Raw genomic sequence first — 15,305 nt, forward strand, 5'->3', positions numbered from 1 at the left:
ACAGAGGCGCTCTCCCTGCTCTGCTGCTATTCACTGTGGCTACGCCTGCCAAACTGTATGATAGGCAGCAGAAGCAGGAGTGTCAAGGCGCTTCAGTGCCGATCTCCCAGTGCCACTGCTGCTGTACATAGGAAGCTTTCTCTGCTGCAGCAGCCATCTAGGAGACAAGGCCCTTCCCCCTCCAACAGACCCCTCCCCATCCACAGCCTGCTGCTCCCCATGGAACAGACAGGGTACGTTAGGGAAAGTTTCCCATTCCTTGTTAGAACCTTTTTTAAAAGCTACTCCTCCACACATGCAAAACCTGTCTACAAAAGGACTATAAACTGCGCTGGAGTCCATCTTTTGCCCTTTCTTCTCTCTTGTGTGTATCTCCCCCAACTTCCAATCTCTCCCACCTGATCCCTCTGCACTGCTTCTTCCACTCCATCCTACCTCCAATTTCTGCTTCACACTGCACCGGTCTGTGCCTGTCTTTCTGGTTCTCTCCTTCTCCCCTCTGCCTCTCATGGGACTACACTTCTCCGTATCCATGTCCGATTCTCTTTCCCATTACTCCCCTCTAGTCACAGCATCTTCCTTACAGGTGGCAAAGCCCCTGTCTTTCTTTATTTCATCAGCTCTCCCTATCCTCAGTAACACATCACAAACCATATACCGCATCACATGTCAGTCCATCCCAGCTTTTCTCAGCAGCTCTTAGAAGGGGACCACCACATTCCCCCAGCACCCCTTTCTTGCCACTCCCCTGCCTGGTACACAATAGTGTAATCACCTTTCTCATCACTGTCACCCCCTTCCATGTCCACTTCACTGTGCACCAGCGCTGCAAGTATGGCGGTATGCTTGGGTGCGGCATAGCTATAAAATTTTGCCACCAGTATGCCATACAGCCTCCTGTTCTCACAGTGTCTCCCATTATGTGTATAAGAGGCACTACTACTATGGGCATTATGTGTGTAAGGGGCACTACTACTGTGGCTATTATGTGTACAATTGGCACTACTACTATGGGCATTATGTATATAAGCGGCACTACTACTGTGGATAGTACTGTATATGTAGTATTATTATTGTTTATTTATTACCAATTTATATAACACACACAGAGAATATATGGCCATTCACATGCACAGGGAGAATATACAAACTACACACAAATAGGGCCATGGTAGGAATTGAACCCATGACCTCATTCCTGTCAGGCTGTAATGCTAACCATTGCACCGTCCATGCTGCCCTACTGTGGGCAATGTGTATAAGGGGCCCTACTGTGAGCATTGCGTATAAGGGGTATTACTGTGTAGCGTAACGTGACTAAGGGGCACTACTGTGCAAGGTAACGTCAATAAGAGGCACTACTGTGTAGCATAACATGATTAATGTGGTATAATATGAATCGGTAGCAGATCGGCTGTAGACTGTCAGTGATTGACAGTCTGCTACCGTTTACAGGTGTGAAGAGGGCGGCTTGTTGCCTCCGTTTTGGGGGAGTAACAAGGCCAGGATCTCCATCGGAAAACAGAGAATTTGTGGCCCCTTGGAAGAAACTGTGGCATCTGGCTTATGCGACTCCATGGGTCACACAGCCTGCCAATGGTGTTGCAGGTGATCCGATGCTGCCTCCGAGCATGAAGCATGGATCACAAATGCAAGCAGGAGGCGTCTACTTATATCAGATGCTTCGGCTGCATTACCGTACTAGTGCCTCGCTGTTGCTTCCAAGGAAGCAGCAGCGATAGCACCTATCTGACCATCTGACTCAGGCCCCTGGTGCTGTAAGTTGTATGTGCAACCTGTGCCCAGATGGACACAGTCCTTGTTCAGAGTTGGCCACAGTTTGTTTCTAAGTACAAACATGATGGGAGGCCTCCTCTCATGTTTGTACTTAGAAACCAACTGCGGCCAACTCTGAATAAGGACCGTTATGAGGATGATTGATGAGGGGTATTTTATCTATTTGCCACTTTTGGAGTCGGGAAGAATGAGGAACTGAAGTACTTAAATAAAACTGAAGAGGATTAAACCTCAAGTCACGGATGGGATCTGTGTAGGTCACCTCTTTACATTTAGCCTATCGGAAGGGGTGTGTCTCTGTTATACATTTAAGGTTTGGGCTAGTAGGCCTAAGCTCATTGGTGATTCCACCCTCATTCCATTTTTATGGTTTTGCCTTTTGCTGTTCTTGTGTTGGCAGTTTTAGGCAGGGAAAGAACGGCAGACCAACAGTCTGGGTGCACTATTATGAATTTGGGTTGCGCTCTTCTTTATTGACTGGTAGCTTGCTGTACCACCCTAACAGGAGCAGGAATACCACCCTGACAGGTTGGTAGTCAAGGTAGAAAGTAGAGTTGGATAGCTTTAGGCACCCTTAGGCGGTATCCACCTGTAATGCATATTGTAGACAGATGGTGATGCATTGATGGGTTGCTCTGGTTTCTCGTCATCCTTTAGTTGTCACTATACAGGTTCTCTTTTGTTAATGTTTTAAATAAATGGCTAACCTTTTCTGACAAAATCTACATCTCCGAGTATTTATTCGTTTATTTAGTATTGTTTATCTTGACATGTATCACGGCTGTCAACCAATAGAAGGTTTATTGCCATTTAATGCAAGGAGATAATTGCTGTCAGTAATGCCTTTCGCAATTGCAAAAGATGTCTGCATTCAGCCACTATGTATGCAGGTTACCAGGTTATGCATGTGTAGAGCAGTTGTCATGGACTCTCCAGTGGTGGCATTAGCAGGGCCAATTAGAGACACACAGGGCCCCGGTAAAAGGGGTGTGGCTTAGAAAAGGGGGTGTGATGACGCTTCATGGGGGAACGCAATTTTAACATGAGGGGGTAGCGGGGGCATTCCTACCTTACTTTAGGAAGTGGGGTCCTCCTCTCCGGCCAGTGCCATCTTCGCAGTGATATTTGGGAAGATGATGCTGGCCACTAGAGAGCAAAGACTCTGCACTATCTTCCCGAGGAGATCACCGGGAAGATGGCGTCAACAGCACAGATATACTGGGGGGGTGGGTATCAGACCCGGGCCCCCAGCAGCCCTGGCCCTCATGATTTGTACCCACTCCCCCCTCCCTCTCTGCGCCACTGGGCATCAGAGCTGAGAATGCAGAAAGACAACCGTCTTTTCCCTGCTTTTCTCAACAGCTGCCAGCAAAATATACACATAAGGTCGTTCGGGGATGGTATTGTTTTCAACAAAAGGTCTGTAGAAATAATGTTTCTACGCAGCTCTCATTGAAACCTATTGGTGTTGTTGAACTGCGCAGGGAGAAATGAAAAGGTGGAAACATCAGTGATTGCAATTTTCACTACAAAATATGGAGAAATTATATCTTAGGCTAAAACACTGGAGAAAAGCACTTTTTTTCGGTTTAGTAAAGAGAGCCGTAAGAGCCCATGTAGTACTAGGTTTGGCCCAATAGTAACATCTGTGCACAACATAGAACATTCTAGTCATCTCTATACAATTCGGAGACCATTTTATACAACACAGAGCTTTCTTATGACGACTAGTAAAAACATAATGCATAATTGTTGCTACAAATCTTTGGAGTTTTTACAATACAGGCCTCCTAAATCTATGAGCTGGTCACTAAGTGCTTCCCTAAATATTTACTATATTGATATCAGTATTTAAAACACAATCAGAACGACAGAGAAGCATCCTAACCATTGGGATTGTCAGGACCCTCTTTCAATCCTAGAATTCCACCATGGGTTCTCAACCCCCTCCCCTTAAATGTTAAAGCCAATCTTAAAGCAATCCGAACTGTACTGAGCAACCAATTACTAGTCTACCATAGTGATAACGGGTTGGGGCTGTGTTACCGGCGGCCGGGATCCCGGTGGTGAGCATCCCGACGCTGGGATCCCGGCCGCAGAATGCCAGCTGGGGAGAGAGCAACGAAGCCCCTTGCGGGCTCAGTGGCGAGCTGCACTCGCCACAGGTTCTATTCCCATTCTATGGATTCACCACTGCACCATATGCACTGTATGCAGTGGTGGAAATATTCAGACTGGACGGGATGACAGGCAAAATACTCCTTTGCAACTGCAGTCATTAAAACTCCATTTGTTTGAAAGAAAATGAGCTGGTTATATACAGCATACACAACAGTCTAACAATTGGCTCATATTGTTCCAGAAGATATAGTTGATAGCAATTTTAGAAATGATCCCAAGTGGGAGTTACTTTATGAAGATAATCTTTCTGGTGTAGAAATGTGAGTTTCTGTAATTTGCCTGGCGCGCGTTTCACAGGTGTACATGCTCGTTTCAACAGAATCATAGAAAATGTTTGATTTTTAAAAGCAGTTCAATGTCATTGCTGCAGTGTGTCCACAAAGCGAGCTGCCATACAGTGCTGAGAACTTTTCTTTTCTTCTGTCAGACATCCCTTATCATGTGGCTCAGATAACATCAGTTGTTGCTCAGAGCACTAAGTGCATCTTTGCTAATAAGTACAGAAAATTAAAAGTTAAAAGACTTTATTAAGAGGTGGAATAATTTTACTGCCAATCAATTTTTGCTGCTGGATCCAAGATTAAAAGGAAGACATGGTAGTCATGTTATCAGTGTTTCTGCTTTTTCCTTTATAACAAAATCAGCAAATCAATTTGAACATCTTCAGGTAATTGTTCTAGGCATACATTCTGGGGTGTATATTTACTTAGCAGTGGCTTTATAGAGCCACCTCTTGTTGACCATTCTGGCTGCAGGATTTAAAACGGCAATGTTATTAAATGCAAAAGATTCCTGGTTTTCTTATTTAATACTATTGCCATTTCAAATTCCTTGGCCAGAAACTGCTGACAAGTGGCGGCATCAAAAAGTCGTCTTTGCTTTGTAAATATACCCACAGAACTCTGGCAGTGATAGTTGTCCTACAACCAGGGCCGGATTAAGCCTTGGGGGTGATCGGGGCACTTAAGACTGTGGGCCCCGATGGAAGGTGGGAGATGTATATTAAATGGTGCATATCTCCCAACATGTCCCATTCTAGGAGGGACAAAATGCTCTCCACCTGGACTTCCCACTTCATATATGATTGGCGTCACCTGTGTTGAACTATTTAATTGATAAGAAATGTACTTCAACACAGGTGATTGCAATCATAAATAAAGAAATAAGTCCAGGTAGAGAGCATTTTGTCCCTCTTGGAATGGGTCATGGTGGGAGGTATAGATTGTGTATATTAGATTTAAACCAATGGTGTATATTAGTTTTAACCAATAGTTTAATAATGCCTGGATACTGTTTATAGCTCCACCTAATTGAAAGACAACTATTTTAGAAACTTTTCTTGTAGTGGAACAAAGACAACTTAACCTTAGACTACACATAGAAAAATTAAATAATTTATCTTGTCACATGCAAGAATAGCAGCAGCCTCTGTACTACTCACACACTGGGATAGGACTCGGGAGGACTCTGTGTGTGTGTGTCTCTATCTCTAGACCCAAATGGTTTAGTTGCATAACAGTTTACACAGGACTCAGACACCCAGGTGGGGAGGAGGTGAAGCTGGGATCCCTGTGTCACTTACAGCTGTTTCCACCCTCCTATCTCTTCTCTGGTCAGAAAGCTCTGTCGGTCGCTCATGAAACATGATATTCCTGTGTCTCTGCCTGCACTGCATACTTTCCTGCTCACATTCTGGCTGCTGGTTCTGCTGCTGCTTAAGAGAGAAAGCTAGTGATGTCACTGTGCTCTAACCGGGGTGGGGGGGGGGGCTGACAAAGGGGGGCCCGGGGTACAGTATGCACTGCATCCCCCCTTAATCTGGCTATGCCTACAACATGGTGGCAAGGCCTATACTCAACATAGCCTCAGATACTTCTTGCTTCATGTCTGCCTCCTATCCCTCCATCACTGAAGCATATGATAGAAGCTGGTCTGTGTTGGGAGTACTACCATCAGTACTAGCAAATCAAGAAATAGGCTAATACAGTATGTGAAAGAGTAGACAGCCTGACTCATTCCAAACGATCATTCAGTTACCAGAAGTCAAAGTGTCTGACAATAGTAGCTTAGTAAATGAGGCCGATGAAGCAAAGTTTAATTTATGTGTCAATTGCTTTTTGTATTATTAAGTAATGTTCTACTTGTTTTCTTATTTACCTAGAAAGTCTGTTTTCCAAAAAAAATTCAAAATAAAGCTTAAAGTGAAAGTAAGTCAATTTGTAATAAATATATATTTTTATATCTTCCAAGCAAATCAGGTTGAACATAAAAATGTCTTCTTCTTAAGGTATCAATGAGAATATAGGGGCAGAAGTATTAAGCACGATAACGCACCAGCCAATCAGCTCCTAACTATCATTTTTCAAACCTGTAATGATTGGCTGGTGCGTTATCACCTTCCACTTATCAATTCTTTATCATTACTTTATCACTTCTCCAGGCTTAATACATCTGCCCCATAGATTGTTATTAGTGCTTTGTTCCAAGTTGTAACGTGTAGTGGAATATGCTGGTGCTATATAAAAAATGTTTGATGATAATAATAATAATAATAATAATAATAATAATATATAAAATAGGCTATAAAGGGTCGTAAGAAAATGAGCATTACATACATTACATTTTTTTTACCAATATAAAAGAAGATATTAAAAAAAAAAGTTTACATTGACATCTTTGTGCTCTTTTTCCTGAAGATTTGCCTGCCTTATACATGTTTATTATCTATACTTTCTATTTCTCTACAAATACAAAATATATTGGGGGGTTTTCTAATATAAGCCGTTGTACTCAAATTGATCATCAACCACCTACAAAATGTATGTTGAGTGTGTATAGTTTGTAATTTGTGGAAATAAAACCTATGTGCCTGGAAGGTATGACACAACAATATGCAGGGAAAAGAGTTTATTAAGGTGTCAAAACCAGAAGACAATAAATCTGAGTCAATGCACGTAAAGGGGCATGGATCAAATATGGGCCCTCATTCCAAGTTGATCGCACCAAGCAACTTTTTGCTGCTGGTGCGATCAACTAATCTCCGCCTATGGGGGAGTGTATTTTAGCATAGCATGGCTGTGATCACTTGTGCAGCCCTGTTATGCTAAAAAAAGTTTCTCACAAATCAAGACCAGCCCCGGACATACTTACCCTGTGCGACGGATCCAGCGATGATGGGCTCGGCTTTGACATCAGACATTCGTTCGCCTGGACACGTCTGCGTTTTTTCTTACCACTCCCCGAAAAAGGCCTCCAACAGTCAGTTGACGCCACGGAACGCCTACCCGCAGTCAATCTTCTTGCGGTCACTGTCGCCGGGCAATGAGGCGCATGCGCAATGTGCACGCCACGCATGCGCATTCCAGACCCGATTGCACCGCTGCGATGAAATGCAGCGTGCGATTGGGTCGGAATGAGGGCCATGGTTCAGGAAGAACGTGCACAAAATAAAAAAAATGGCACTGATGAAAAGATGCTGTAGAAATACTGAAGTAAATAAAACTCACAAGAAAGTCCAAGTCCAATAAAAAAGGTAGTGCACAGCAAAAATAACTAACCTAGAGGTAAATGAGGGCGTACAGGAGTGAAGAGACAAGACTAGGGGATCTAAAAAGAAATAGAAACCTGAAACAAACCAGGCTAAAGCACTAAGTGTCCATGCAACATAAACATAGTGCTCTGGTGACCGAAAGGCTTAGCCCGATTATACATATGTATAGATTACAAAACAAGGTTCAAAGGTGTTGAAGTAGCATTCAGACCAGACCTCCTGGAAAGTAAACTTAGATGAATGCTGTAAGAAAAGAATACAAGTTTCTGACAGGGTGGCTGTCCAGACATGGGCACCTCTAGGACTAGATATTCCATGTCTGGATTCTTAGGAGTCAAAAAAGTTAACTCAGTCCCTAAGCAAAGCAGTTATGTCTGGTATCTTGGATAGAGGCATAAGCCCTTAACTTTGCAATGAAGGTACCACATTGCAAAATGACATCAGGCAGCAAGCACAGAAGGCAGTGATGAGACCCTCAGGACAGGAGGCAGTGATGAGACCCTCAGGACAGGAGGCAGCAAAAAGACCCTCAGGACAGGAGACAGAAATGAGACCCCAAGGATAGGAGGCAGCAATGAGAACCTCAAGATGGCAGGCAGCAAAGAGACCCTCAGGACTTGAAGAATAGAAGAGACACACAAAATAGAAGACAACAAAGACACTCTAAGGACAGGAGACAGCAAAAGAGACCCACGGGACAAGAGGCAGCGATGAGACCCTCAGGACATGAAGAAGAGAGCCCCAGAAAAGGAAGCATCAAAGACACCCTCAGGAAAGTAGACAGCAAAGAGAACTTCAGGACACGAGGCAGTGATGAGACCATCAGAACATGAAGAATAGGCAGCAAACAAAGGAGAAGAGACAGCAAAGAAACCCTCAGGACAGTTGGCAGTTAAGACAACCCTAGGGAGAGGAGACAGGAAAGAGACCCTCAGGGTAGTAAGCAGTGATGAGACCCCCAGGATGGGAGGCAGCAAAGAGATCCCCAGGACAGTTGGCAGTGAAGACCACCCTAAGGACAGGTGAGAGCAAAGAGTCCCTCAGGATAGGAGGCAGGAATGAGACCCTAAGGATAGGAGGCAGGAATGAGACCCTAAGGAAGGGAGACAGATATGAGACCCTCAGGACAGCAGGCATGATACAGACCCTAAGAACTTGAAGAATAGAAGAGACCTGCAGAACAGGAGACATCGAAGACACCCTCAGGACAGTAGACAGCAGAGAGACCTTCAGGACATAAGGCAGCGATGAGACCATCAGTACATGAAGAATAGGCAGCAAACAAAGGACAAGAGACAGAAAAGAGACCCTGAGGACAGTTGGCAGTTAAGATAACCCTAGGGAGAGGAGACCACAAAGAGATCCTTGGGACAGTAAGCAGTGATGAGACCCTCAGTATGGGAGGCAGCAAAGAGATCCTCAGGACAGTTGGCAGTAAAGGCAACCCTAAGAACAGGAGAAAGCAAAGAGTCCCTCAGGACAGGATCACAAAAAAAGGAAAGAGAGGCGCCCGTATCTAACAACCTTGGTGAACTTCCAGATGCCGCACAATATGGAAGAATGGGGAAGCTGTCAATCCCCAAAAATTAACAGTAACAAGATAAAAGAACCAAAACGTGCGCAAAAGGAAGAGCCAAACTAAAAATATATTAATCTATTTTATTAAATAGTAATTGTAGTTATTAAAAAATATTCAATTCAAATATATATTCCTCGGAGTGACCACAGTAGGATATTACAAATGAATTTAAAATAAATAAAACAACATAATCATAAAATATATTACCAACTAGTTGTTCTCATATATGATTAATATTCTAAAGGATCAATAATGGATACAGATATATATAATCCTGAAGAACAATGGCTGGCCAGCCTTAATTAATACTTAATAAATTGTGCACAAATAGGATGTATCAAAAGATCGAATAGAAAAATGAAAGATTGTTGTCTAGAAGATATCATATAATTTGCATAGATGGTAAGAGCTCAGGATTCTTCCAACAACAGTCTAAAATAGTAATAGTTAGCCGTTATATATGTATCCAAAAGTCTCGTGAGGGAATTAACCTCATACGGCTGCTGATGTAATTGCTAAATGTTGGAGCTAATGAATAGACACCAGTCCCGTCTTTTAGACCAAAAACTAATGAAAGTCTCGGTAAAAGCACCTAGCCTTAGGCAGCTGTTTAATGTGGGCAGCCAATGCCGTGATAATGCAGTCCCGCAACAAGATGATAAATGTGAACAAAAAATACTGGAACAAAGTCCCGAATGACTCAAATAGCACCTAGCCCAACGAGGCCATATATGTGGGTAGCTATAATGACGGGATAATGTATAAATGAATAAACCCCGTATCACTCGTAGCAGTCTCACCCGTGCCAGTGAATGCAATAGCCGTCCGTCCGGCCGGATGTTCACCGGACCTCCGCCGTTACCAATCCACAAGCCGTTCAGTGCTGCACTGCCTGGGTGCTCCTCCGACAGTGCAGCTGGGTAATCCTTTAGGCTGGGATGTTAAAGAGGAAAATAACTGTGGCGGTTATGGGCAGGTTAGGGCTGTTGGTGATGTCCGTTCGTCTCCCAATCGCAGAGAGATGGTGTATAACCGTGGATCACTCCAGAGCCGTTCAACCTAACGCGTTTCTCGACCGTAGGCACTGGTCGTTTCATCAGAGGAAGTGTAATAAAAGGGAGTCCTCATCTGGCTGTATTTAAAGCTCCCCGTTAATTGTCTAAACAGAAACAGCTGATGAATTTCCAACTATTCACCCATAGAAATCGAGTTGAAGTGAAAGAGTCTAATATATTTCTCAATACCTATGTATAAATCTCAGTGTCATGCTAAAATATTAGGATCAAAAGCCAATATATGAAATAATATAAATATATAGAAAATAAATATATGAAAAAAATGAAAAAAATATATATAGAAATACAGAAATAGTGAATATATAAACTAAAATTAGTATCATTAATATTTAATCTTTCAAAAAACAATCAAACAGATCTCAGGAGTGGCGTGTCTGAAGGTATAAAGACATAATAAATATAGTGTACCACAATAAATCATATGAATAGTGAAGTGAAAAACATATATAAATGCAAAATGAAACGGTAATAGTTATAATTCATAAAAAACCCGTTTTCTATAAATGTGTTACAAATAAATGATAAAGAAATAGATAAAGAATATATATATAAATATAAATACCCAATAATCTGTACATCAATATATGACTAATATTTCATTTGTAATCTATAGTCATTAAAGAAAATATATAAAAAGAACATATATTAAATAAAAATATAAATGTAAATTATAATAAATATATAAATAAAAACATATATATCAGCACAAGAATTAGGACTGTGTCACATCATATGACCCGTCTACGGGGAAAACAAAGGGAAGAACTAACCTAAAAAGGAGAGATATATTTAAACTCATCCAAAAAAAGGTCTGTCTAACGAATGTCAACCCCGCCTGCAGGGTCCAACACATGACACCTCCAAATACACAAATTAATTAATAATATAATACTCATCTATCAGAACATGAAGAAAAAGAGGTATAATGAATAAACTAAAATATATTATAATAGAAGTACGCATTAAACCACAGACTCAAGCTCATTTAAATAAATTAATAAATTTTTAGTTTAAATGGCATATATCAAAAAAACCTTTTATAGCTAAAAAACCATTATCAATATATGAAAAATATACATAAAAATATATTGCATGATCATACATGGACAGAGGATGTAAAACTACCTATCCGTATAGGCATAATATGAATGGACTAGAAGTCTAGAAGTCTAACTACCAATAAAAATACTAGTAACTAACAATTCAATTACCCTCAATTATTCCATTGGGACAACTAATACTGATAAAAATAAATAAAAGAAGAAAAGGAGAGAAGAAAAAGAAATTTATAAGAATGATGGTATCATAATAACCCAGCTGAAAACCTAGTACTCGGTCATCCACTAAAATCCAAGATCCTAACGATCTTAAATCGGTAGGGATTCTAAAAATCACACATTATTAAGTTCAACTGTATCGTTTAAACCTTGTGGGGACAATGTTTGTAATTGGAAGATCCAAAAAGCCTCCCGCTTACACAACCTGTTGAATCTATCACCACCCCTACTAGTTGGCTTAACCTGTTCAATTGCTCTCAGTGTGAACTTATTTTGTTTCCCCTTTTGACATGAAACAATATGACTAGAAAGGGTATGTGTCTTCAGACCTTTCAAAATATTGCGCCTGTGTTCAAGAAACCGCATATGTAGGGGGCGTATCGTCCTACCCACATATTGGATCCCGCAAAAACACTGAATCACATAAATCACGTAATTGGATCTGCAGTTTAAAAAAGCAGTGATCTCAAATTCCTCTTTGGTGACATGCGAAGTAATCATAGTGCATTTATGGTCCACATATGAACAGGTAATGCATCTTTCTTTCCCACATTTAAAAAACCCTTTTGGTCTGGGAGGTAACCTAAACTCCTGTTCATTAATATCCACACTAGATAATGTAGATGTTCTTTTAAACAAACTTGGCGCCAGCCTCTGTTTCAAGTTTTGTGCTTTCTTGAATATAACAGGATTCTTATCCGTGATGACACCCTCTAAAAACCGATCTGACTGTAGGATAGTGAGATTCTTAGAAATTATCTTCTTGATTTGACTATAGATTACAAATGAAATATTAGTCATATATTGATGTACAGATTATTGGGTATTTATATTTATATATATATTCTTTATCTATTTCTTTATCATTTATTTGTAACACATTTATAGAAAACGGGTTTTTTATGAATTATAACTATTACCGTTTCATTTTGCATTTATATATGTTTTTCACTTCACTATTCATATGATTTATTGTGGTACACTATATTTATTATGTCTTTATACCTTCAGACACGCCACTCCTGAGATCTGTTTGATTGTTTTTTGAAAGATTAAATATTAATGATACTAATTTTAGTTTATATATTCACTATTTCTGTATTTCTATATATATTTTTTTCATTTTTTTCATATATTTATTTTCTATATATTTATATTATTTCATATATTGGCTTTTGATCCTAATATTTTAGCATGACACTGAGATTTATACATAGGTATTGAGAAATATATTAGACTCTTTCACTTCAACTCGATTTCTATGGGTGAATAGTTGGAAATTCATCAGCTGTTTCTGTTTAGACAATTAACGGGGAGCTTTAAATACAGCCAGATGAGGACTCCCTTTTATTACACTTCCTCTGATGAAACGACCAGTGCCTACGGTCGAGAAACGCGTTAGGTTGAACGGCTCTGGAGTGATCCACGGTTATACACCATCTCTCTGCGATTGGGAGACGAACGGACATCACCAACAGCCCTAACCTGCCCATAACCGCCACAGTTATTTTCCTCTTTAACATCCCAGCCTAAAGGATTACCCAGCTGCACTGTCGGAGGAGCACCCAGGCAGTGCAGCACTGAACGGCTTGTGGATTGGTAACGGCGGAGGTCCGGTGAACATCCGGCCGGACGGACGGCTATTGCATTCACTGGCACGGGTGAGACTGCTACGAGTGATACGGGGTTTATTCATTTATACATTATCCCGTCATTATAGCTACCCACATATATGGCCTCGTTGGGCTAGGTGCTATTTGAGTCATTCGGGACTTTGTTCCAGTATTTTTTGTTCACATTTATCATCTTGTTGCGGGACTGCATTATCACGGCATTGGCTGCCCACATTAAACAGCTGCCTAAGGCTAGGTGCTTTTACCGAGACTTTCATTAGTTTTTGGTCTAAAAGACGGGACTGGTGTCTATTCATTAGCTCCAACATTTAGCAATTACATCAGCAGCCGTATGAGGTTAATTCCCTCACGAGACTTTTGGATACATATATAACGGCTAACTATTACTATTTTAGACTGTTGTTGGAAGAATCCTGAGCTCTTACCATCTATGCAAATTATATGATATCTTCTAGACAACAATCTTTCATTTTTCTATTCGATCTTTTGATACATCCTATTTGTGCACAATTTATTAAGTATTAATTAAGGCTGGCCAGCCATTGTTCTTCAGGATTATATATATCTGTATCCATTATTGATCCTTTAGAATATTAATCATATATGAGAACAACTAGTTGGTAATATATTTTATGATTATGTTGTTTTATTTATTTTAAATTCATTTGTAATATCCTACTGTGGTCACTCCGAGGAATATATATTTGAATTGAATATTTTTTAATAACTACAATTACTATTTAATAAAATAGATTAATATATTTTTAGTTTGGCTCTTCCTTTTGCGCACGTTTTGGTTCTTTTACCTCAGGACAGGAGGCAGCGATGAGACCCTGAGGATGGGAGGCAGCAAAAGACATGAAAGATAAATGAGACCCTCAGAATAGGCGGCAGGAATGAGACCCACAGGACAGAAGGTACAGAAGAGGCACTCAGGAGGGGAGGTAAAGTGACCCTCACAACAGATAGGACCATCAGAGGGGTAAAGCTGATATTCATTAACCAGGCATGGCCTTAGAGGGGGGCCCGCAGCGAGTAGATAATCACACCTGTATACTTCTTCTTACTGTCTGCTTGTGAGCAAGAAGCTGTTTTCGGTTCATAATAGTGTCAGCCACAGTGACTAATGGCAGGTCTACAGCTGTAGTAAAAGATTTTGATGGAGGCAGGGCATAGGAGTTGTATGCCTCAGGCCCCCCTCTTACAGGAGGGCAGAAGCTTCATTCTGAAGACAGCCCCCATGTGATGACTGTCTGCTTGTCCATTCCACTTCCGCAGCTCTCCTCATCCGCCTGCTTCCATTGTACCTCTACCTTGTAGGCTATACTGCTTCCACAGTAAATAGAGGCACACAGAAGTTTCTTATGTGTGCCACTGTCCCCATCCCTCTATTCCTCCTCTCTATGGCCCTCATTCCGAGTTGTTCGCCCGCTAGCAATTTTAGCAGCATTGCACACGATAGGCCGCCGCCCTCTGGGAGTGTATCTTAGCTTAGCAGAATTGCGAATGAAAGATTAGAAAAGAAAATTCTTAGCAGTTTCTGAGTAGCTCGAGACTTACTCCTACACTGCGATCAGCTCAGCCCGTTTCGTTCCTGGTTTGATGTCACAAACACGCCCTGCGTTCGGCCAGCCACTCCCCCGTTTCTCCAGACACTCCCGTGTTTTATCCTGGCACGCCTGCGTTTTTTTGTACCCTCCCAGAAAACGGCCAGTTTCCACCCAGAAACACCCACTTCCTGTCAATCACACTCCGATCACTTCAACGATGAAAATTCTTCATTCGGACGTGAGTAAATCTACTAAGTTTTGTGCTAAATTACTTAGCGCATGCGCACTGCGTACCATGCGCATGCGCATTTTTGCCTTAATTGCTCCGTTGCGAAAATTTGCAACGAGCGAACAACTCGGAATAACCCCCTATGTGTGCCTGTGACCACACTTCCCAAGTATGTGTCTGACCAGTCCCTCCCCATATATTCCTTTGACCTCCCCTTCCATATGTCTGCCTCTGCACCCTTCTAATGTTTTCCCTGCATCCATCCCTCCCCATGTGTGCCTCTGACCCCCCTGTATATATGTGCCTCTGACTCCCCTATCCATGTGTGCCTGTGACCCCCCCCCCCCTTCCATAGGTATGTGTAAGACCCCTCCATACCCATATTTTCCTCTGTCTTCCCACTCCGATGGATGCTTCTGGCCCCTTTCCCAT

General features: G+C 41.6%; 1 protein-coding gene across 2 annotated transcripts in view; it reads left to right on the plus strand.

Moving 5' to 3' along the window:
* SHISA7 (shisa family member 7) overlaps positions 1-15,305 on the plus strand; it is a 349,002-nt gene that overhangs the window by 47,091 nt on the left and 286,606 nt on the right. The window lies entirely within an intron of this gene.

This window comes from Pseudophryne corroboree, chromosome 10, assembly GCF_028390025.1.
Source record: "Pseudophryne corroboree isolate aPseCor3 chromosome 10, aPseCor3.hap2, whole genome shotgun sequence".
NCBI classification, from domain to species: domain Eukaryota; kingdom Metazoa; phylum Chordata; class Amphibia; order Anura; family Myobatrachidae; genus Pseudophryne; species Pseudophryne corroboree.